The sequence below is a fragment of the Mustela lutreola genome, chromosome 2 (assembly GCF_030435805.1).
Source record: "Mustela lutreola isolate mMusLut2 chromosome 2, mMusLut2.pri, whole genome shotgun sequence".
Taxonomy (NCBI): Eukaryota; Metazoa; Chordata; class Mammalia; order Carnivora; family Mustelidae; genus Mustela; species Mustela lutreola.
The window spans coordinates 85,551,044-85,576,403 of record NC_081291.1 but is presented as its reverse complement, the minus strand read 5'-3'; the positions used below and the strand labels follow the sequence as shown (position 1 = coordinate 85,576,403).

Sequence of the window (25,360 nt, the reverse complement as noted above, 5' to 3'; positions counted from 1 at the left end):
TTGTCCCAATATTCTAATTTTTGACTCCATGCTGGTTATGCAAATGTATTTGCTTTGTGAAAACCCATTGAACTATATACTTACGATTTGTATGATTTTGTGTATGTATGCCAGGCTTCAATTAAAAAATATTCTAAACAATTAAAACCTAAGTATATTAAAATGAAAATTCTGAGGGATAAACTAAATCACTTTCATTCTCCCACTCCTAAGAAAGTTTATTTGGGGGGCACCTGGGTGGCTCAGTGGGTTAAAGCCTCTGCTTTCGGCTCAAGTCATGATCCCAGAGTCCTGGGATCGAGCCCCACATCTGGCTCTCTGCTCGGCAGGGAGCCTGCTTCCCGCTCTCTCTATGCGTGCTTCTCTGCCCTACTTGTGATCTCTGTCTGTCAAATAAATAAATAAAATCTTTAAAAAAAAAGTTTATTTGGACATTGATTGTCTTTGGCTTTCAAAGAATGTGAAGAATTAATCAGGAGAAATAACATTAAAAATGAAAAAAATAAAGTAATGGGAGGTGGGGTGGAGGATGTGTGTGTACCCGTAAGACTACTCAGTAGCTCTGTATGTCCTTAAAGAAATAAGCAGAAGGGAGCCTGCTGGAGACCAGGTAAACTGTTTCACCAAGTCCTTCTCCTTTAGCAATCCAGCAGACCTACGGATAGTTCATGTAGCCAAAGGCAAGAATCAGAAATACTAGACATTAACAATAACAGTAGTATAGAATTTATACACAAATAATAAATCAAAATGTTAATAGTACACTCATCTTGATAAGCACTGAGTAAAACATGGAATTATTGAATCATGATATTATATACCTGAAACTAATACAACACTATATATTAACCACACTGGAATTAAATTAAAAAAAAAAAAAAAAACTAGTTCCAATCTTATTTCCAGATAACAAATTAATTTTTCTCTATTTTTTGTTTTATTTGTTTGTTTATTTGTTTTTCACCATTTCTAGACATAAAATGTCCCAGATTTATTTGGAGACTATTTCACTGCTTTATTTCTTTTGATTAGAATTGCTGGATCCCAGATGCTGAGTTCCTTGACTGCTATTTCTTACTCAGTTATGTACCTATATTTCCTAATCAAGCACCAATCAAAGAGAAAGTACTAAACGTATGTATGGTATTTCTCACTAGCATAATCCAAACACAGGATTTGGGGACACCTGGGTGGCTCAGGCAGTTAAGCATCTGCCTTAGGCTCAGGGCATGATCGCAAGGTCCTGCGATGGAGTCCCACATCTGGCTCCCTGCTCAGTGGGGAGTATGCTTCTCCCTCTGCCTGCTGCTCCCCCTGCTTGTGCTCTCTGCCTCTGTCTGTCTCTGACAAATAAAATCTTTAAAAAGTTAAAAAATAAACCCAGGATTTAAATTAAGACTAATATGGTAGTATTTTAGATATGGTACATATCTTGCATTTTTTTGTCCTAGAGAGAGGGAGAAAATAACCCAGGAACTACACCATCATTAGCAAGCATATATTAGGATATATTTGTCCTGTTGTGATTTAAAATGTTGCTAAATTTTCTCTGAGATTAGAGGTTTTGCTGTGATCTGGCACATATGTTTATGATCAGACTTTGCATTTGTCTCCAGACTAGACTGGATGTTAGTAAAAATTTCCATACACCTTTTTTATCCAATTACTGTTTTGAGAGTACAAGGCATTCCTACTAATTATGTCTCTAGATGGCTCCCCGCAAATGTAATCAGGAAGAAAATCACAAATTGGCAAATTAACACTTTAAAAAGTCTTCCTGGGGAGTGAGGCAAGATGGCATGCAAAAGCTACCTTAACAAGTTCAGTGTTACCACAAATGTTTCCTACACAACTGAGTTCAATTCTGTAAAAAAGCAAAAACATAACAAGCAAACCAAAAAAAAAAAAAAAAAAAAAACCTAGAAGAATGTAAAATGTATGAAAAAACAAAACAAAACATATTTGCTTTATGTTAATATCAAAATCATAACTTTAGGTTTGAAAAGGTTATTTGCATTGGATATAGCTTCCAACAACCCAGCTTCCCCAGCTCCAGGAATTTGCCAATGGACATGATGAGATGGAGAACAGCGGAAAATACTTGGGACTGTCTCTAGTGGAAGCCCATCTTCTTTTTCAATTTCCACTTTGACCAAATGATATTTGATTGATGATTCATTCGCTTGAAAAATTTTCTGGGCTAGGACCAAACATTACAAAAAAGATACACAAAAAATGTATACAAAGGTATACAAGAATCAGAAATACCAGAAATATTTTGTCACTGTTCCATACAACTGCACCAAACAGAAGAGAGGAAAAAAATAAATTCCATACTATCCTATTATGTGTAGTTAATTCCACACATCGCTATTAATCATAGTCATATAATATCTTAACTATTAAATAAAACCTTAGAGACAATCTTGAGATAAGGAACAATAAGGTCTAGACATTGAGCTTCTTACCCAACACTTGACAGTTAACTAGTAACTAAGCATAACCACAATTTAACTACTCTGGCCAACAATAAAGAGGTTTTCCTATAATAAACTTTTGGGGTAGCTCTTTCCAAAATGTGTGATTTTGAGGTTTAAAATAAACAGGGAAATAATAAATGTCTTTCCCCAGTCCAGTAAAACCTTTACTTTCTTCAGGGAAAGTTCAACAATTATTGTTTCTTAGGCCTCTGAAAACGACTACGATTTTTAGATGTTCCACCTTAGCAGATATGTTGAGCAAGAGAAGGAAGAAAAGCAAAACCTGCAGGAAGATTCAAGATGAAGAGGAGACAAATAGAGAAATAGAGCACCAGGGTTGAAAAATACATATCGAATTCTGGAACAAAGGAACTTGTATTAAATACTGGATGTGGGGCACCTGGGTGGCTCAGTGGGTTAAGCCTCTGCCTTTGGCTCAGGTCATGGTCTCAGGGTCCTGGGATCAAGGCCTGTATCCGGCTCTCTGCTCAGCAGGCAGCCTGCTTCCCCCACTCTCTCTCTGCCTGTCTCTCTGCCTGCTTGTGATTTCTGTCCGTTGAATAAATAAATAAAATCTTTAAAAGTTATAATAAAAATACTGGATGAGAATCAATCATATATTTACATGCAGAGTAACTACTATTGTTATGGTGGTTCAAAAATATGTTCATAAATTCTTTGATAGCCCTCTCTTCAAAAGGTAGAATGTAATTCCTCTCTTCTTGATTTTGGACTAAACTTAGGGATTCACTTTAACTGAATAAAATGTTAGAAATGATGGGGCCTGACTTCCAAAACAAGTCACAAAAGGCATTGTGACTCCCTTTCATTCTCCTGGATCTCTCACTAGGTTCAGCTAGCTGTGATACTGTGGGGACAGTGAATCAGCCTTACAGAGAGGCCACTGTGGCAAGAAAGTAAGCCTTCTGCCAGCAACTGATACTAACTTGCCAGCATGTAAGTCACCTTGGAAATGGATCCACCAGCCCTAGTCAAGCTTTCAGGTAACTTCAGCCCTTGCCAATATTTTGACTGTAATCTCATAAGAGATCTTGAACTAAAACCAGGCAACTGAGCTGTACTCCTGACTCACAGAGACTTCAACATAATAAATCTTTATTGTTTTAAACCATTAAATTTGGGAGTAAGCTGTTACAATGCAATAGATAACTACTAAAGTTTTCATGTTGAATTGAAAAGTACTGTCACAAAACTCATAAAACACCATTATTGGAGTGAGTCATATGAAATCATTGTTTCTGTAGGCTGTAGATCAGCCATTCCATATGGTTCAACCTACTGGACAGGACTTCTACCAACTTGATTCATTTCTGATTTGGACAGGGCTTCAGTCTCTCAGGACACATTGTTCAATGTGTTTGTCATTTTCTAAATTATAATCACATGGCAAAATAGTCAGAACTTTCTGGCATAATGTTCTGATGCAAAAGTTGGAAATTAATTGTTTGTGGATTACCTCTCAGTTTAGACATGTAAAAGATAATTATTAGCAAATGATGATCATTCTCTCTTGCAAAAGGTAATTTGGGTTTTAAACCTGGAACAACTATTTGAGTAAATGATAAAATATGCTTCAAATACCTTACACAATCATAAGTACCAAAAGTCATTTTCTTCTGAACTTTAGAGTCTCTGGTTGTTCTTAGGACAACACATTCTCTTTCCATTAAAACACACAAACACACAACCACAGTCTATAAGTATGTAATTACCTTGGAGTGCTCTCCTCACTTTAATCCCATTAAGATGCCTCAGCTGAACCAGGTAACACAAAATTAGCCTTTCTATAACTTATTATCTTTTTTTGACACAACCCTTGCCTTTTACTTGTTTCTACTGACAGAATATATCGAGCTGTTGAGAATTTATTTCTACTTCTAGTCTCTCTAGAGCTTTCACATGTGTGCTTCATTTAATGCAAAGCTTTATATGTAACCTTTCTAGCACTTCTCACTTATCTTTTTCATTTTCAGCTTTAACTGAAGACAAGTCTTAAATGGGGAGTTATAAAAATTGGTATATTTTGCCCTGACTCCAGATGCAAAATTCTGCTATTATTTTAAAAAGTTTTTTTCAATGACCTTTCCTAAGAGTTTGTAGGGATGTGTCATATAAGAATAACTATCATGGGGTGTATATTTTCTTTGAAAATAAAAAAAGGAATCCCTGAGCTAAAATTCTGTGATTGCTAATGAAATTCCTCTGTCATCTTTGGGATCTATTGACAGAGGAACAATTATGGTTCTTCTCATGATTCTATCTAATAAACTTTTGGTCAATACCAATGATTAACCAGAAGCAACAAGGAAATCTTCACAAATTTAAAATTAAAAATCATGTTCCATTTGAAATATTACTGGAGCATGAACCTACCTAACTTCCTACTAAGGGCTGGTAATGTTAACTGTGCCTTTTTCTGGATAATAAAATTAGAATTTATTTCTATTTTCATTTATGTTTATTTATATTCCTTAGCATTAATTTTAAGAATTAATGCATATTTCTACTCTATTCTATTATATAAATAAGCAATTACTAATGATCATATTTATACTTAATTTATAATTTATGTACTATAAATGATATCCTAGTGTAAACACAGTAACTCTATATGGCACACTGATACTAGAAATAATATATCAAGTTACAAATTGACTTACATGTAGGTATAGAAATCTTATTGACTCCTTTTCTAATTTTATTTTTATAGAGCTCAGCCTATCTCTACATCCTCTAACAGAGAAAGATTATGAGCTGAAATACTTATTGCTAACGACATGGGGAAATTCTGAGCTTCTTAAACCATTGGCAAATAATGTGTACAGCTTGGACTTCCTTTGACAACAGAATGCTACATTAAAGACAACACAAATCTTCTGGCAATAACTCAAATTTAACAGGTTGCTGCAGCAAATTTATCTTTCTAAACAACCAGTGTGTGGTCCCACAATAGTATCAACAGTGCACTGTACTGAGAATTAGAATGCTTATATTAAAGCTGCTAATTTGCAGAGGATTTTGTGGAGGTATAATTTTCCATTTAAAATGTAAACTTCTCTGTACAAAAACACTTGAATAATTATGAAAATGTAAGTAAATCCTTTACAAAAAGTAATTATGGCGAGGGAGACTTTCTTTTGCCTTCAGTGTTTTATGAGTGTATTTGGTTCCATAAGCAAGCTAATTAAAATGTTGCAAGACACACTGAAATGCTGGCATTTTAGATGGAAAGCAGTTGTACTCCTGGCAAAGACTGTTTCATGTTTCTAAGGAATTTTGAAATTGTAGTTATAAACTATTCAGTCAAGCAAACTGAAAACAAGAGCCAAAATCATGCTCTTAGCTTTGAGATCTGTAACAACATGCCACCACAATGCCATGAATTTTCTAAATATAAAATGGGACAAAAACCACATTTGTTTTGTTAGAAAACATTGGGAGAAGGGGGAGATAAAAGGCTGTAGTATTCATACAGTTAAAACAAGAAAAAAAATAATTTGGAAGTCATGCAATTGTTTTTAGGTTGATTATTTCCATCATTTAAAAATGATTAGCCAAATGGCTGGCAAACAATGTTTCTACCACAAAGAGGAATGCTCCAGTATAAAGGTTGATTATTTCTATCATTTAAAAATGATTAGCCAAATGGCTGGCAAACAATGTTTCTACCACAAAGAGGAATGCTCCAGTATAAAGACTATACCATAACTGTGTTATGGTATAGTCTCAAGAGCAGATACTTTACCTGAAAGCCCCGGATGTATAAAGCAGCTACGGAATGATTATCAGGAGTACCACACTGCATTTGGAATTTGAAATATCTATCTTCTTCACTTTGGCCAGTCCTGCTCTGGACAAGATTTATTGAATTGTTACTTTGTACCAATCACAGTGGTAGTAAAGGCAGTTTCAGTACTAAGAAGTCTAGTATGGTGTCTGTCCACATGGATATACAGTGCAACCCTTTAAAAGGGCAGTTTAGCATGTTAGTGAGTTATGGATTCTGGGGCCAGATTATATGGACTTAAAACCCACTTATCCACTAATTATCTGTGTGAATGCAGACAAATTAACCAATCTATCCAGTATGCTCATCTGTGGAATAAGAATTATGACAATCCTACCTCATGTGGTTGCTATGAAAATTAAATGAGTTAGCCTACATATAAATGCATAATTCCGGACAGTCAGTATGTTATCTGTAATTTGCTATTATCTTACCTCCACTCCAACTCAGCAGTGCTATACATATTGCCTACTTGATAACATAATAGCTAATTTTACAGAAGGTAGATGTCCAGTAATAGTCAAAGATCAGAAAGTCTCTAGAAAGCATAGGTGTGGGCATCTGATGCCTTCACTATTTGTGTGTGTGCAAAATATAAGGATACAGTAGGGCCATTACCCAAACAAGCTCATGTTAAATACGATAGAAGGCATACAAATAACATCTGAGAGCAGAAAGAAGGATGTAGAAGAACGATTTCTATGAAAAAAAGAAAAACAAAAAATTATATCATCATCATCCATCATAGTATCATTATTCAGTCCTTACTCCTTCTAGATGTCAAGCTCTAAATAAACTCTTTAAATGTTTTCCTAGTGAACCCTGAAAGCAACCTTGAAGAATAAGCATTATTTTTTTAAAGATTTTATTTATTTATTTGACAGAGAGAGATCGCAAGTAGGCAGAGAGGCAGGCAGAGACAGAGGAGGAAGAAGCAACCTCCTCACGGAACAGAAAGCCCAAAGTGGGGCTCGATCCCACAACCTTGGGATCAAGACCTGAGTGAAGGCATAACCCACTGAGCCACCCAGGTGCCCAGTACTATTTTTTTTTTTTAACCCATCTTATAAGTGAAGAGGCTGAAGCTCAGTTAACTTCAAGTTTTCCCAGGCTATACAGACAGGGATGAAGATATGATGAGAATTCAGGTCTCTCTGAGTCTAACGTGTGTGTTATTATACTCTATTGCAATCCTTATCATATTATGAGCATATTGCCATATTATTAAATGTTCTGTATAAACATGTTTCCTGGATGGCTGCAAGGTGTCCTAGTGTATGCCTATACCATTATTTATTTACCCCTTTCTGTCCTGTCAAATATTTAGGTTGTTTCTAGTCTTTTAGGTATTATATATTAATTGTAATACAAATCTGCCTGTGTAAGTTTTGTATACATATTTGATTAGTTTCTTAATATAGATTCTAAGAAGTGGAGTCACAAGGCTAAAGAATGTGAACATTTATAAAACCCTAAATATAAATTGTCAAATTGTTCCACCCACAATGTGATAGCAATTTATTCTCCCTTCCATAATTTTAGAGCTTGCTCATTTCACTGTATCCTTGCCAATCCTGAATGTTAGAAATACATCTTTTTCTAAAAGTTTCTTATCAATGAGTTAGATTTTTAAGTCTCCTATTGATTTAATTTGTATTTTTTTAAAGATTTTATTTATTTATTTTACAGACAGAGATCACAAGCAGGCAGAGAGGCAGGCAGATCGAGAGAGGAGGAAGCAGGCTCCCCGCCAAACAGAGAGCCCGATACAGACAGAGATCACAAGCAGGCAGAGAGGCAGGCAGATCGAGAGAGGAGGAAGCAGGCTCCCCGCCAAACAGGCTCTCTGTTTGGCGGGGAGCCTGCTTCCTCCTCTCTCGCCCCGATGCGGGGGAGAGATCCCAGGACCCTGGGATCATGACTTGAGCCGAAGGCAGAGGCTTTAATCCACTGAGCCACCCAGGCGCCCCTTAATTTGTATTTTTATTTCCATTGGGTGCTTGGAGAGAAAAGTACCACTTATTGAAACAAGACACGTGAACAATACTTCAGCATTCACTCCTATCTATCTTTACCCTTCATTCTTCTCCTTGCATTTATCTTTGTTTTTCCTTTCACAGAATTTCCTAAAACTCCAAGTCCCAATGTATTGTCATACTCCAGGAGGTTATACAAAGTGAAATAAGTCAAGCACAGAAAGACAATTATCATATTGTTTCACTTGTATGTGGAACATAAGGAATAGCATGGAGGACTTTAGGAGAAGAAAGGGGAAAATGAAGGCAGGAACATCAGAGGGGAAGACAAACCATGAGAGACTATGAACTCTGAGAAACAAACTAAGGGTTTCAGAGGGGAGGGGTGGGGGATGGGTTAGGGTGGTGATAGGTATTAATGACGGTGCATATTGCATGGAGCACTGGGAAATTTTCGCATTATCTTTATAAACAAAGTTTGTTCCATTTGCTTTATGCTATCATTTATTCCTTATAGTGAAATTATGATTTAATTCTCTCTTGCCTCTTCCAGATTATGAGCTGCTGAAGAACACATGATCTTATGACTTATTAGATTTCCAGGACCTAACAGAGAGTAAAAATTTCTTCAGCAAATTTAATTAGCACTTGTCACAAAAGCACAATGATTCTGAGTTTCAATTAAATGTTCATTATTTCCTTGAATTATGCATTTACTCATCAATCAATAATGTATTTGATTAAATGCTATGGGACAGTATGAAAACTCAATAAAAACATGTAGTGAAATTACCTGTTCTAAAAGAACTTGTCCTGTGAAAAGGTCGGTCAACCTTGCTGATTCATTGGAGTTAATGACCTAGAAATCATAGCAATTTCTGCTCTCTATCCTGCACTTCTTATGTACACTTACTATATGCCAGACTCTGCAGAACACTATGTGTGTGTGTGTGTGTTTGTATATACACATTTACAGATAAACAGTACATAAACATATAATTTCATTTAATTTTTAAACAGTCATGTGTGTTACCTGCTATGATTTTCATTTAATAAACAAGAACACTGTGAGATATACTAGTTAATAATTTCTTTAATGGCAGAGCCATATTTGAATATTGGTCATAGTGACTCCATAGATTGTGTTTCTGTTTTCCAATAATATAATGAAGTTAAAGAATTTAATGTGGGGACATCTGGGTGGCTCAGATGGTTAAGCATCTGCCTTTGGCTCAGGCCATGATCTCCAGGTCCTTGGATCGAGCCCCATGTCAGGCTCCCAGCTCAGTGGGGAGTCTGCTTCTCTCTATCCTTCTACCTCTCCCCCTGCTTGTGCTCTCTTTCTCATGTGGAAGGAGCTGAGATGCCCTTCAACAGATGAATGTATAAAGAGGTGGTTCATATATATAATGGAATGTTATTCAACCATCAGAAAGGATGAATACCCAACTTTGGCATCAACATGGACTGAACTCCAAGAGATTATACTAAGTGAAATAAGTCAAGCACAGAAAGACAATTATCATATGGTTTCACTTGTATGTGGAACATAAGGAATAGCATGGAGGACATTAGGAGAAGAAAGGGAAAAATGAAGGTAGGAACATCAGAGGGGAAGTCAAACCATGAGAGACTATGAACTCTGAGAAACAAACTAAGAGTTTCAGAGGGGAGGGGTGGGGGATGGGTTAGGGTGGTGATAGGTACTAAGGACGGTGCATATTGCATGGAGCACTGGGTGTTATATGCAAACAATCAAGAGCTACATCAAAAGCTAATGAAGTTTGGTGACTAATATAATGTAATAAAAAATAAAATAGTAATACAAACAAATAAATGTATCTTTTAAAAAAAGGAATTTAATTAATGTACTGATAGAAAAAAGGCAGTCCAAGGATGTTGGTGATATCCAATTACTTCTCCTCGTTTTGAAGATCCATACTCACAAAGTATTGAAATCAAACTAGCAATGTGTGTGTGTGTGTGTGTGTGTGTGGTGCTTTTTTTTTTTTTTTTTAAGATTTTTATTTATTTATTTGACAGAGAGATACAGAGGGAGCACAAGTAGACAAAGCAGAGGCAGAAGGAGAGGGAGAAGCAGCTCTCTGCTGAGCAGGGAGTCCAATGAGAGGCTCTATCCCAGGATCCTGGGATCATGACCTGAGCTGAAAGCAGCTGCTTAACCAACTGAGCCATTCAGGTGCCCCCAAACTAGCAATGTTAAATATTCTCATTTCATGTGCTTAGACTGTAGTACAACCTGTTTTTGTGAAGTTTAGATATTGTAGGAAGAAGAAAAAACAACTTTGCCTTGTTTTAAGTGTCTTTTTAGATGGATGCAACAATAGTTAAGATATCAAGTGAACTTCATAGAAATTGTCAGTGAAACTTTCAGAAAATATCTTTGCTCTGTACCATTTTAATGCAATGTAATGCCTTTGGCTTTTTATTGATTAAAAACAACAACAATACTACAGGGGAAATCCTATAACTCATTGAGCCTGACTAATGTGTATGGCTGGACATCTATATTGCTAAAATGAAACCCAGAATGAGTATGTTTGTAAATAGCAGATAGGATTTAGAGGTATGGCAAGGCCTTTTAAAAACTAAACTTGGGGAACCCAGGCAACTGAGTCTACGTCATTCTTTTTCAAGGGTTCTATATCACAAAATAAATTTTTTGTCAAGGGGTACATACTGCAAAAGAAATCCTTTTTTAAGGAGCATACATTGCAAAAAAAAAACTTTCTGCTGTTATATAATTGTATAAATTAGTGCAAGAACTCTTCAGAATGTACAAGTAAGAGGGCATGTAATGGAGTCCTTTGGCAGTCTGTTCAAGTCTATGCATGTGTAATTATGGTTTTAAACACCTAAAATAAAATATTAAAGTACAAATAACTATAAAACAAACCAATTATATTAAAATGCTGTTATCAAATTATTTTTAAAAATGTGATATGCTCCTATGTGGTTTTTCTTTTTTTTTAACAATTTTATTTATATGACATAGAGAGAAAGAGCACAAGCAAGAGATGGGGTAGGCAGAGAGGGAAGCATACTCCCTGCTGAGCAGGGAGCTGGACTTGGGTTTTGATCCCAGGACCCCAAAATAATGACCTGACCCAAAGGCAGACGTTGAACCCACTGAGCCACCTAGGAGTCCCAATATATGTTCTTTCTTATTAACACATTAAATAACAGATTTCTTGGCAGGTTTAAAGACGATTGTTATTTCAAGGTGGTCATAAGTATAAATAAGTCAGGTTAACTGCAACAACAACAGATTTCTATTATGTCTCTTGGTGACAAAATCACAGGAGTTGCCAATAGTAATAAGGTTTGTCATCTATATTTGTAATGGAAAGAAATGTTATATTTCCTCTAGAGGAAATATAAATAAATATAACTAAAAATAAGGACATGATTTTTTAAAATTTCTAATCACACAGGTGCACAACACCCCCACACCAAACAAGAGCAACAACATAAACGAACAAACAAAAAAATTACTGGAGTCTATACGCAGACTCCAAATTCAGAAATACATTAATGCTTACTTCAGCAGCACATATAGTAAGACTGGAAAGATACAGAGAAGATTAGTATGGCCCCTACACAAGGATGACACACAAATTCATGAAGAATTTAATATTTAAAAAAAATTAAGAACTTCTATATTAATGTGTTTCTATCTTACAATACAATTTGCCATTTCCTTGAAAACTTAAACAAAATTCTGATCACCTGAAAGAGAGAAAAGCTGAGAAAGAAATTAATGATGAAATAAAAATTCATTATCACAGAGAAAAAAAATTTTCAATTCTTTTGTATCTATATAAGTTCATGGATATTAACTAAACCCTATGTGCTAATCATTTAATTTTTTTTTTTTTTTTTTTTTTTTTATCAGAGAGAGAGAGGGGGAGAGAGTGAGCACAGGCAGACAGAATGGCAGGCAGAGGCAGAGGGAGAAGCAGGCTCCCTCCCAAGCAGGGAGCCCGATGTGGGACTCGATCCCAGGACGCTGGGATCACGACCTGAGCCGAAGGCAGCTGCTCAACCAACTGAGCCACCCAGGCGTCCCTGTGCTAATCATTTAATAATAGATGTAATTCAAGTCATTTTACTCTACAACTTAAACATACAGAATGCTCATGTTGAATATATTTCAATAAAACAAAGAGAAATAAGTATGAATTTATAGGCAAGCTTGTACACCAGGAAACTAAATGGACAAGTATGGAAATGAAATAGTTATCTAAAACAGTCATATATCATTGATCTGAGTGACTATAAGAAGTCCAAAGATGTTAGTAATATTTTATTGTCTTAAATTTTACAACATGTTGCCAAGAACATCATATTCTTTTCCTTTTTTTATTCTTTTGACTGCCAGAGTCACATGTTTCTCTCTCCCCACCCACTACTTTTTAGACTATTTTTTTTGCAGGAATAGTCACATTTAAATAAAATCTTTGAATTAACAATATTCATAGCTTAAAAGAGATACAAAGCTATGCTAATAAAAGTTTAAAACTTTCTTGAGAAATATATGTGTCAGTGAATGCCCACTCATTAAACTAATTGCTTAATCTTTGAAAATGATAGATTATTGTCATATAATGTAAGTATAAGCAATTGCAATTAAATATTCCACATCCCCCCCCACCTAGGGAATGGTCCTCCATGAGCCCCCTTCTGAAAATTTAATATAACGAAGGAGAGCCCATTAGACAATTTTTAGAATACTAAATGTGAATTTTCAAAATGCCACTGTTTTATTAAAAATGCCCTTTCCTTTGTTTGAACAGACACTAGTAGGAATAGGAATAAGTGTTAGAGTAGTTAAAAGCAGAAACAGAAATATATTACCATCATATTGAGATTTATCTCTATCTCTAATGACTGACTATTCACAGGTGTTTTAAGTTTTAAAAGCTTTTTTCCATTCTTGAATGTGTCTTTTTGGGCTTTGACTATAAAGTAAAGGGAAAGAATAGCAATTTTATGTATTTAATACAGCCTAAGAGAAACACCTTCTGGCTTTAATGCCACATGATAATTTGGGTTTGGATCATTCTTTACTCATCAGATGCCTTTTTTTTTTTTTTTTTAAGAAGAAGCAAAATGAAAACATTTAGATAAATTCACACCAGTCTTAATTCTTCAGAAAAGAAGAGAAAGAAAATGAACTGGTACATCTTTAGAAGACAAAATATCATCCTTGTGGATATTCATTACAAAAAAGTCAACTGCAAATCATTTTAGGGTTTTCAGTCTCAAGATAATCTGGGTTGTATTTATGTGTTTTACTTAACGAAATGCTTATGCAATTAGAAATGTTTGCAACATAATATTTCAAATTTATAAGCTTAGGAAAACACAGATGTTTTCAGAGGCAACTTTTTAGGTCATCTTTAATGATTACATAACAATGACTTTGGATAATTATCTCTTTTGACCATAGTAACAAATGGAGAACAGGGCTAGCCCTGAGTCACGAAGCTGGACCATAGGTAAAAAACGTGAAACAAAGTAGCTCTAAGATTAAAAAGTCAATTGTAGAATGGAGAGAAAAGTGGGAAGAAAGGAAAGAAATGGGAATAGAGGAGACATCAAGAAAGAACACCTTTGGGCGCCTGGGTGGCTCAGTGGGTTAAGCCTCTTCCTTCAGCTCAGGTCACGGTCTCAGGATCCTGGGATCGAGACCCGCATCGGGCTCTCCGCTCAGCAGAGAGCTTGCTTCCTCCTCTCTCTGCCTGCTTCTCTGTCTACTTGTGCTATCTCTCTCTCTCTGTCAAATAAATAAATAAAATCTTTAAAAAAAAAAAACCTTTTATTTTTCTAAGTACAAGTTAGATTTGTGAAAAACTTTTGTAAAAACAAAGAAATGAATAAATATTTTTTAAAAATCCTTTGAAATTAAAAAAAAAAATGAGCTTGTAAGGTAGTAATACCAAAACCAAAGATGAAAAGAAAGAGGAAGAAAAGTGTGGTAAGTAAAAAACATGAGAAGCTGGCATACAGATGGTATAGACAGGAGCCTGGGTTTCCACAGGTCTGCCCAAAAGACGATGAACCATGGGTCTTGTCTAATGGGAAGATGCTCATGCTATTCACAGGTGTTTTAAGTTTTAAAAGCTTGACAAAGAGTTAGACTCAATTTTGTTTTTTGTTTCTTATAAAATCCTCATTTATTAATATTTTTGAAAAGGTAAATTGTTTATGTGGTTTAAGAAAAATTATTTGAAAAGACACACAGAGGAGTTTTCAGTCTCATCCACACATTTCTATGCTGGCTTCACCCACTCCTATTAAGGAACAGAACCATTATCCTCGGTTTTTCTGTTCATCTTTCCATGTTTCTTTATGCAAAATAAAAAATGCTCTACCACATCCTGATTTTTTTTCATCCAACAATATATTCTGGAAATCATTCCAAAAAATTTCCTGGAGGTCATCCTCATTCTTTTTAACATCTGAATAATGGTCTTTTAATGGTCTACCGTAGTTTAGTCAAATCAGGCTTTTATGGGCATTTATTTAGGTTGTTTCCAAAATCTTGCTATCACAAATAACACTGCATGAATCATCTGTGTATAAGTTGTTTGGTATGTATGGAGTTTTATCCTTAGTGTATATAGCTATAAATAGAATTCACTGCAGGCTCAATGGGAAATACATCTATTTTTCATAAACTTTACAAATTCTTCCCCAAAGATGTTGTGTACACCTATCAGCAATGTATGAGAATACTTCTTCACAATTTCATCAATGGAGTATACTTCCTGGCTTTTGAATTCTTGCCAATATAAGAGAAATAATAGTTTAGTGTTCTTTTAGTTTATATATATATATATATATATTTTTTTTTTTTAGATTTTATTTATTTACTTATTTGACAGAGATCACAAGTAGGCAGAGAGGCAGTCAGAGAGGGGGGAAGGAGGCTCCCCGCTGAGCAGAGAGCCTGAAGCGGGGCTTGATCCCAGGACCCTGGGATCATGACCTGAGCTGAAGGTAGAGGCTTTAACCCACTGAGCCATCCAGGTGCCCAGATAGTTTATATTTTTAAATTTATGAGTAAAACTTAATATCCATCATTTCTATAAAGGCCATTTAGATATACTTAATTTTAACTGTCCATGTATTTTCTTGACTTATTTACTGACTTTACAGTAATTTTATATATATAGCAGTGTGATATATCTATCTTATATATATTATATACATAGTATGTAATATTTTTTACTAGCTTCTCATTTATTTTATTTTTTGTTTATGGACTCTTTATAATTTTATATGGTCAAATTTATTAGTTTTTTTCCTTATTATATAAGAATTTTGAATTTTGTTTAGGTTTCCCACATGCCAATTATAAAGGAACTTTATAATCCTGTAAATATAGTCCTTTAATCTTCTTTTAGTCCTTGTTTAGTTTGTCTCTCTACATTTGGATTTTTCATGCATTTAGACTTTATTCTGGTGTTTGGTGAGAGGTAAGGTCCAATTATATTTTTTAACTTTTATATAGTTGACCTGTTACTATTTATCTTTAAAAAACATTTATTAGATGAACCTTGAAACTGAGTCCCCTCATAAAATTTAGACCTTTAAACTGCTATACTTTCAAAACAAGATAGACTAGAAAAATAGCACTTAGAAGCATAGGGAGATTACTTTTATCAGCCTGCATTTGAGAAAAATACTTTCTAGAATATAAGGCAAAGCTCAACAGCCATAATCACTTTCATACAGGCTTGGTTTTTCTTTCTACAATGCAATCAAGTTGAAAAGTAAAAACAAAACACAAGGAAAAGGCGTGAGAAAATTTTTACACACACTTGAGTAATAAGAATTAAAATCAGAAAATGCTTAAACAATTACAAAACTACTGTGAAACAAGGCAAGTAGTAATTAGTTAAATCATTGTGTATAATAAAACTGTACATTTAAACTAATATTCGAAAATAAGAATGCCTGAAAATGACTGAGTCATGCCTAACAGGAAGACAGAATTAAAACATGTAATAAAGCAAAAGAGACAGGGAAAAAAGAAATTTAAAGAGACAAATAACAGAAATAAATAGAAATGTTACAGAGTTGTACAGATCCTACTATTAGGAAAGATGTGGAGGAATGGAATTCTCATGTACTGATAACAGGAGACTAAAGTAGCAAACTACTTTGGAGAACAATTTATCTAGTTCATTTAAACCACAATATATCCTAAAACAAGCAATCCCCAGTAATACTATCCGCGAGTGAGCAGTCCACTAAAGTGTATGCAAAAATGTTGACTCAGGTAATATTTAGAATAGGGAAAACTATAAATAATATCCATATCCCTCAATAATAGAATAAATAAATGGTGGTATATCCCTACTACAGAGCATTATACAATATAAATTAATCTTGAAAAAATAAATTCAACGAGAAATTAAGTTGCAGAAGGTTATGTCAAATATACAAATTTTTGTATGTTTAAGATATGCAAATACTAAAATGCAGAATTAAAAAAAATAATTAAGTTTTGAATTACTTTCTATGCCCAATGTGGGGATCTAACTTACAACCTCAAAATCAAGCCACATGTTCCATTGACTAAGTCAGCAAGGTGTCCCTAAAATACAGAATTTTTAAATTTCAAAATGTAGGTGGTAGTTAATTAAATTAAAGTTAAAGGAGAGACAGATCCATTTTAAAGTGGTATTCAGGGGTCATCAACTGCACTGACATGTTTTACTTCCTAAATCTGGTTATGAGCAGACAGTTTTTTATCATATTGAATCCATAGTTTTATAAATAATGTATTACTAAAGTACTACAAAGCAAAAAAAAAAAAAAAGATAAAGGAACAGAAGTAGAAATAAGAATAGAAATACAAGCAATAGACTAGAGGATAAAAAGGCATAAAGGAAAATGAAGAAATCAAATTAACATAGTCCCTTTTAAAGGGAAGTCCTACAATTAGGCTCATCATCCACCTTACTATCTTTGCCCTTAGTAATTTATTGTAGGGAAAATACAACAATAACAAAACAAACAAACAAAAAGCCTATGAGGTATTTCAAGACCAGAAGATTATAATTAATAAAATATGGAGGAAATATGTTACTTTCTTTAAAAAGCAGCTTATGTGAAAAAGCAGGTGTACACTGAAGACACAATAATAAAAGGTGAAAAGATCAGGAACCATTTTAGCAGTTGTTGCCATAAATACCTTAATAGTCTATGTCCCAAGATCAAAATATTTAGGAAATTAACTTTGTGGCAGAGAAAATTCACAAGAGTTCTAGAAACAGAATTCATCAACAACATCCTTTCTGCCTTGGCAAACAAAGAAACACTCTCCAAAAGCAATTTACTCCCAATCCCAGTTCACCTTTAAGCCAGCCCTTGAATTTGTTGAGGGGACAAACACACATTGAGTTTGCTCTGTGTAGGCTCAAGTCCGCGTCCTGTCCAGTGTGCAGACTGGGAGCCCAGTGTGATGCAGTTGGATAACTACATTTTAAGCCTAGAAATCCAGAATCTAAGACTCTCTAACTAGTTGCACACTAGACACCCATGGGCCCAACACTGCAAAAACATTTCGGGGCCAAATGTCACCCCAAAGGCAGAAGAAAACCAGCTGTATTTCTTTCCATGTGTATCACTATATCTTCATAAAAATTAAACAATTTCTGCTGTATTGTGTCAATAATTATTTTAATAGATTTTGTTTGGGTTTTTATTTTGAACTGGGAAATGATATAAGGTGAGTTATTTCAATAAATGTTATCTGAATTCCTTTTTTCTTTTCAGCCTTTCTTCTACCCATTCCCCAAACTCCAGTGAAAATACCATTTATTCAGAGCTAAATATACATGGTAGAATCCTGGAAAGAATATATCAACCGATCATAATTGAAAATGTTTCATTATTAAAATAACTCATTGAAGACATGATATGTGAATTCCTACAAGTTTTGTTAATGAATCATCCCTAAATTGTTCCCAGAAGCATAATAAATAATTACTTAGAGCTTGATGTATTTTTGCACATAACTTTCCTAAATTATGGATAAATTCCACTGTGGTTATGGTTTCTAAAATAAATATATGTAAACAAAAAGTCCCCAATAAGAAAGCTTTTATGGAAAAAAAATACAAATCATGGCTAGATGGTAACTTTTTAAAAATATTTTATTTGAGTGGGGGAGGGGCAGAGGGAGAGGAAAAGAGAAAAATCCCAAACTGACTCAGGGTAAAGCACCGAGCCAGACACAGAACTCAATCTCACATCCCTGAGATCATGACCTGAGCCAAAACCAAGAGTCAGAGGCTCAACCAACTGAGCCACCCAGGCAGCACCGAGTAGATAGTTATTTTAAAGCATCTAAAAATACTGAAATATTGTATACTTATGCTTAGAAAAAAACTCCTGTGTATATTTCATTAGAGCATAATCCTCTCCTTCCAAATACATCTATCATTAAAGTAGAGGCAAACTGCCCAAGAATGAACTCAGTAGGGGGTTACTGTCTACTTGACTTCATTTCTTCACAGTGATAAGCTTAGCAGATTCAGCTTACAACAAAAAGGATCAAGTCTTACCTTCATGGGATCTAATGGAAACATAGAAAAGAGATATACACATAATAATAAAATTTGATATTCCTAAGAAACTTTTAAATTTTAGTGCATAAAATAATCTTATGGATGATCAGAGGAACATTCTGGAATTCAAGTAATAGTAGGTTAGGAAATGTTTTGCACTAATAAGTATGGTGTAAATAATCTAATGATTTAATAATGCAATCTGTAATTTATACAACATTTACTATTTACAACAATCCCTTGAAGAAGATAGAAAATTATTATTATCCCATTTTTAAGAAGAGAATTACCAAAAACATAGTTACATAGTAATTTATCTAAGACTACACTTTTGGTAAAGTTGTTAAGCCAAACTCTAAGTCTCAAGACAATAGTTATGCTGCTACAATACACCTTGTATTTAGCAGAACAAATTAAACATCTTTTAAAAAAGACCTGAGTAGAGAGCAACTTTCGTCTTCCTCCCTCTCTGTCCGTGCCCGAGCGGCTTGTAGCGCATGCGCGGTAATGCTTCTGGGCTCTGCCATGCCCGCTTGTTGCCTCGGCCACTGCTGCCTCAAGCGGTCACCGCTGCCGGGTGGCGATGGTGCGGAGCTGCTCCGGCTGGGCCCGCGGGGGGGGGGGGGAGTCCCGGGTGCCGCACGACTTTTTCGGTGCCCGAAAGTAAACACGCCATTAAGATGGCGGCTGGATGCGAGCCAGTAGGCGGAACTTAGGATTTTGTATCTATGTGGCTGCGAGTGATTGGTTGTGCAACCTTGGTATATATAGACATGCACGGGCGGGGGAGAGAGGAATCCCAACAGCTACGCAGAAATAAAGCTTGCTTCGCTGAGGTCTCCTGGTCATTCTTGCTGGCGAGAGCGACAAGTGGTGCCGAAACCCAGGAAACCCGAAACCTACACCGAGGAGTTCTCAGTGAACGCAACAATCCGGTAAGTGTGCACAAAATTTCAGATAAGAAAGTTCCTAAGTATAGGACGAGAAGTGAGAAAGTTTCTAAGTATAGGACAAGAAGTAAAAGGGTTCCTAGGCATAGGACAAGAAATAATGGGATCAAAGTTTACTAAGATGGGAGGATTACTGACGGAGGTGCTTAAGGCTAACGGCACTCCGCTGGACTCTAACCATAAAACAGTTAAAAATGTTATCGAGGAGCAGGTCAGAGAAGCCTCTAAGGCAGGATCTAGCAGAGGGGGAGAAAATTCAGAGGAGAGCTCCTCTGAAGATGAACTTGGGGAAGCCATGACACACTTAAAATTAAAAGAGGAAGTCCCTAACGAACCTTTAAAGGGAAAGACATACAAAGAAGCCGAGAAAAAATATGACTCCCTAGCGCCTTCTGTCAGAAGGTCAAGAATTCCTACCCCTGAATGTAGGCCTATAGCGCCACCTGCAAAATGGCCGCCACCATAACACTTCATGCTCCCGAGGGGCATGCGGTTGTCCAGAATGTAGAAATGCAGGATGGAGGGACATTACGGACTTTACTAAACCCTCCCCTCTTGCATACCCAGTGTTAGAAGATCAAAATCAACAGAGGTTTCATCAACCACTAGACTTCAAACTTATTAAACAGTTTAAGGAAGCAGTCACTACTTATGGGCCACAGGCTGCTTATACACTTTCACTTTTGGAAGCAGTCGGTAGCATGAACCTTACCCCAGACGATTGGGGTAACATGGCAAAAGCAACTCTGTCTGGTGGACAATACTTGATATGGAAAACTGCTTGGCAAGAGTGTAGCTCAGAAACTGCCCGGCATAACGCCACGTCAGGGAATCCCCACTGGAATATTGACATGCTCATGGGAGGAGGTCAATTTGTGGGACAAAACAATCAGATTGGGTACCCCCCAGGGGTGTATGTACAGATAGCAGCTGCAGCCACTAGGGCTTAGAAGACCATACAGGGTTCTGGCGATTTGCAGGGACAACTTTCCAAGGTGTTGCAGGGGCCTAATGAACCCTATGCTGACTTTGTAGATCGTCTGCTCCAAGTAGCAAGGTGCATATTTGGGGATGTGGACCACGCAATGCCCCTTGTTAAACAATTAGCCTATGAACAAGCAAATAAATGGTGTAAAGAGGCTATCCGCCCTTCGAAGTCTAAGGACCTGATTACATATATCAAAGTGTATTGAGACATCACTGATACAGTTGTTCAGGGCCAAGTTGTGGCAGCAGCAGTAGCCCAAGGGATAAGAAGTTTCAATGGAGGAACCAGGAGTTCTTCCAAGGCTTGTTTCCTTTGGGGAAGGGACGGTCATCTTAAGAGGGATTGTCCAAAGGGTAAAGAACCTCCTAGACCAGTCAAGCCTGCACCTGGGTTGTGCCCTCGTTGCCGTAAAGGGAATCATTGGGCTAATGAATGTAGGTCCCAGAAAGATATTCAAGGAAATCCCCTGCCGCCGAATAACTGGATTCAATCCAATTACTCAAAAAACGGGAAGCAGGGCCCCGCGCCCCGGGGCCCAACACAAATTTATGGGGCACTAACGCAAATGCCCAGGACATGGTATCCTCCCTCAGAGACAGGCGCGCAACCTCTGGATCAGCAAGGCTCGATATCAGAGCAGCCGCCCGAATGGTCCTAACTCCGGAGATGGGCATTCAAGCATTGGCCTCAGATCTAAGAGGGGGCCCCCCTCATGGTACTGTAGGTTTATTACTTGGCCGAAGCTCCACTTATCTCAAAGGTCTGATAGTTCACCCTGGGGTAATAGATTCAGATTATGAGGGAGAGATCAAGATACTGGTGTCTTCACCAAGGGGAGTTACTGCAATTAGCCCAGGAGATCAGATAGCTCAACTTCTCATACTCCCTAGCCATCATGAAGCCTTTCCCAGTAAAGGAAAAGAAAAAGGTACGAGAGGTTTGGGGTCTATGGGAGTTGACCTAACGTGCCTGACCCTGGATATGACTGATAGGCCCATAATTACTCTCAAGGTGCAAGGAAGAAAATTTTTAGGGTTACTGGATACGGGCACCGATAAGAGCATCATCAGCCAACAAGAGTGGCCTCCGAGATGGCCCCTAACACAAGCAAAACAAACACTCAGGGGTTTAGGAATCGCTCAAAGTCCTGATCAAAGCGCAGCTACCCTTGAGTGGGAGGATGACGAAGGCCATAGGGGAACTTTTCAGCCCTATGTCTGCAATATTCCTATTTCCCACTGGGGACAAGACGTTTTGGAACAGATGAGCGTCCGCCTGACAACTGAAACTATATACAGCCCCCGATCAATAGCTATGATGCAAAAAATGGGATACATACCAGGAAAAGGGTTAGGGAAACAGGAGCAAGGTAAAATAGACACCATCCCTTTCACCTCAGAATATAAGGGGCAAGGCCTGGGTTTTCGGTAAGGGCCACTGAGGCAATGAAAATAACGTGGAAGACAGATACGCCCTGCTGGGTGCCTCAGTGGCCCCTTACTAACGAAAAACTATCAGCTGCTAAACCCCTGGTACAGGAACAGTTAGAGGCGGGCCATATGAAACCTTCTACCTCACCTTGGAATATACCTATCTTTGTTATTAAAAAGAAATCTGGTAATTGGAGACTTTTACATGATCTTAGAGAAATTAATAGGCAAATGCAGAACATGGGACCAATACAGCTGGGATTACCCATGATAACCGCCCTACCGAGAAACTGGCCATCAATAGTGGTTGACATAAAAGATTGCTTTTTCTCTATCCCTCTGCATCCTGAGGATACAATTAAATTTGCCTTTACCCTACCTTCTATTAATCATGCAGAGCCTAACCAAAGATATGAGTGGACTGTCCTCCCTCAGGGCATGGCTAATAGCCCCACTATGTGTCAATTATATGTTTCTAAAGCCATACAGCCTATTAGAGAGACTTACCCTGATTTAATGTGTTACCATTACATGGATGACATATTGTTGTGTGGATCTGACTCTACTACAGTTTCGGAAGCCTTAGTAATGTTACAAAAGGAGCTAAATTCATGTGGGTTAATTATAGCCCCCGAAAAGATACAGGCTTCCAACATCAAAGACTATTTAGGCATGAAACTATACAATACCATGGTAAAACCTTCAAAAGCCTCCATTAGAACTGACAAATTACAAACACTCAATGATTTCCAAAAGTTATTGGGGGACATAAATTGGATCCGACCCTACCTGAAAATAACTACAGGAGAATTACAACCATTGTTTGATATTCTGAAGGGTGATTAAGTCTAAGTCCCGTCTAGACTCTCCTAGGAGCCTTACTCTGAAGGCGAAATGGGCTTTGAAAATTGTGGAGGACAGGCTTGCCTTGACTTCAGCAGATAGATGTGATCCTAACCAGATAGTCCAAGCCATAGTGATTCCATCCCCTTCTTCACCTACTGGAGTGCTATGGCAAGGTGGGCCCTTACAATGGCTGTACCTCCCAAACACTCTTCCTCGGATAATCACAACATATCCAGTTGCAGTAGCCATGCTAGCTAACAAATTGATCACTGTTTGTATTTCTACTCTTGGAATCATACCTGACAATTGCATCATGCCGTATACTAAGGAACAGATTCGCCTACTATGTGCTACCCTAGATGATTGGGCAATACTGACCACCTCTTACTCAATAGAATTTGATAATCATTATCCTTCACACCCACTTATAGAATTCACAAAGGGTATTGAATTCATACTACCAAAAATTAGTAGATCGACACCACTAAAAGAAGCCTCTACTGTCTTTACAGATGGAAGTAAAGAGGGCACAGGAGCTTATATCATAAATGGAATCATGAACCCAGTCATAGTTCCTGCCAGGTCGGCTCAACAAGTAGAGCTACTAGTAGTGTTCCTAGTGCTCCAAAGATTTTCAGACACTCCCCTAAATATTATTTCTGATAGTCAATATGTGGTAAATGCAACAAAAAATATTGAAACAGCCATCCTCTCCTTAAGTGATTCACCTATCCCATGGATCTTAAGGCAACTACAAGAGGTTGTGCAACTGCGCACTGCACCATTTTTTATAGATCACATCAGAGCCCATATGAGCCTACCAGGACCATTATCCGAGGGCAATGCTCTAGCAGACCACAATAGTCGTTTCCAACTTATTTGCCCTACCTTAGAACAGGCGAAGCTGTTCCATAGCAAATGGCATGTGAATTCTAATACCTTAAGATATAGATTCCATATCACCAAAGAACAGGCAAGAGATATAATAAGGACCTGTGGGAATTGTGCCACATTACTCCCTCAGCCTTCCTTAGGGGTAAATCCCAAAGGCCTTCAAGCTAATCACCTATGGCAAATGGATGTCACACATGTACCTGAATTCGGGCAACAAAAGTACGTACATATATCAGTGGACACTTATTCGGATATCATAATGGCTACTCCCCTCACGGGGTAGAACTCAAAACAAGTCATCACACACTGCCTACGATGCTTCGCAGATTGGGGTATCCCAAAACAAATAAAGACAGATAATGGACCTGCATATACATCAAAATCTATCCATCAATTCCTAAGTCAATTTGGTATAGTCCATACTACAGGTATACCTTACAATCTACAAGGTCAAGGAATAATTGAATGCGCCAATGGCACCTTCAAACGATGCTTACAAAAAATAAGAAAAGGGGGAATAGGGGATGACTACAAGTCACCCCGTGATCTTACATCTCTCACCCTTTACATTTTAAATTTTTTGTCCTTGGACCATAATGGTACATCTGCAGTGGACAGGCATGCGGCGGTTACCAAACGCACTCTAGCCCCGGCAAAGTGGAAGGATATACTCACGGGCCAATGGAGAGGCCCTGACCCGGTCCTAAGATGGCACCGAGGTTCTGTTTGTCTTTTTCCACAGGATGCCCAAGTGCCTATCTGGGTCCCGGAGCAACTGATTAGAAGAATCGATCAACATGGCCCACCCCATCCTGATGCTCGGCCTGATAATGATCCTGGCGACACCAGCATCCCTTCAACAGATGCACTAATGGGCAATAGTGAAAGCCTGGCCATTTCCCATGCCACTGATGAATGAGTCTGCCATCCTCCCTCCTGTATACCTACTTTCATTCCCATGCCCGTTTCTGTAAATCCTAACAATTCGCCTGTATTGCTCTCAAGACATAAAAGAGACTTTGGGATCACTGCAGCCATTATTGCGGCTGTAGCAGCCTCCACAGCTGCAGCAACTGCAGTGGCTGTAGCTCTCACCACATCTGTAACAAATGGACATTCTCCAGAAACTATTGACGACCGGATGCATCCAATCACTTTCTGGACTTTGCATAACCTCCGTGGCCTATAATGACCTTTCTATCGCTGCTAATCTGTCGAAAGAGTTAAGCAGATAAGATTGACATAGCTCCATTACCGGATTGGGTATCTGTTGTAAATCCTTATGTTCCGCCGTTTTGCATCATTATGTAAACAACAATGTAGGCAACAGTTGGCGCTAGTACAAGCTTGCATGGCACTGGAAGCTGGTACATTTCCCCAA

The 25,360-nt window shown here is 37.3% G+C and overlaps 1 protein-coding gene and 1 non-coding gene across 2 annotated transcripts in view; one reads left to right on the top strand and one right to left on the bottom strand.

Moving 5' to 3' along the window:
- The window catches only part of ZNF385D (zinc finger protein 385D), a 936,273-nt gene that overhangs the window by 540,192 nt on the left and 370,721 nt on the right, over positions 1–25,360 (bottom strand). The window lies entirely within an intron of this gene.
- LOC131826145 (U6 spliceosomal RNA) lies at positions 11,820–11,926 on the top strand. The gene has a single exon (XR_009351442.1). It is a non-coding gene; the product is annotated as a U6 spliceosomal RNA (small nuclear RNA).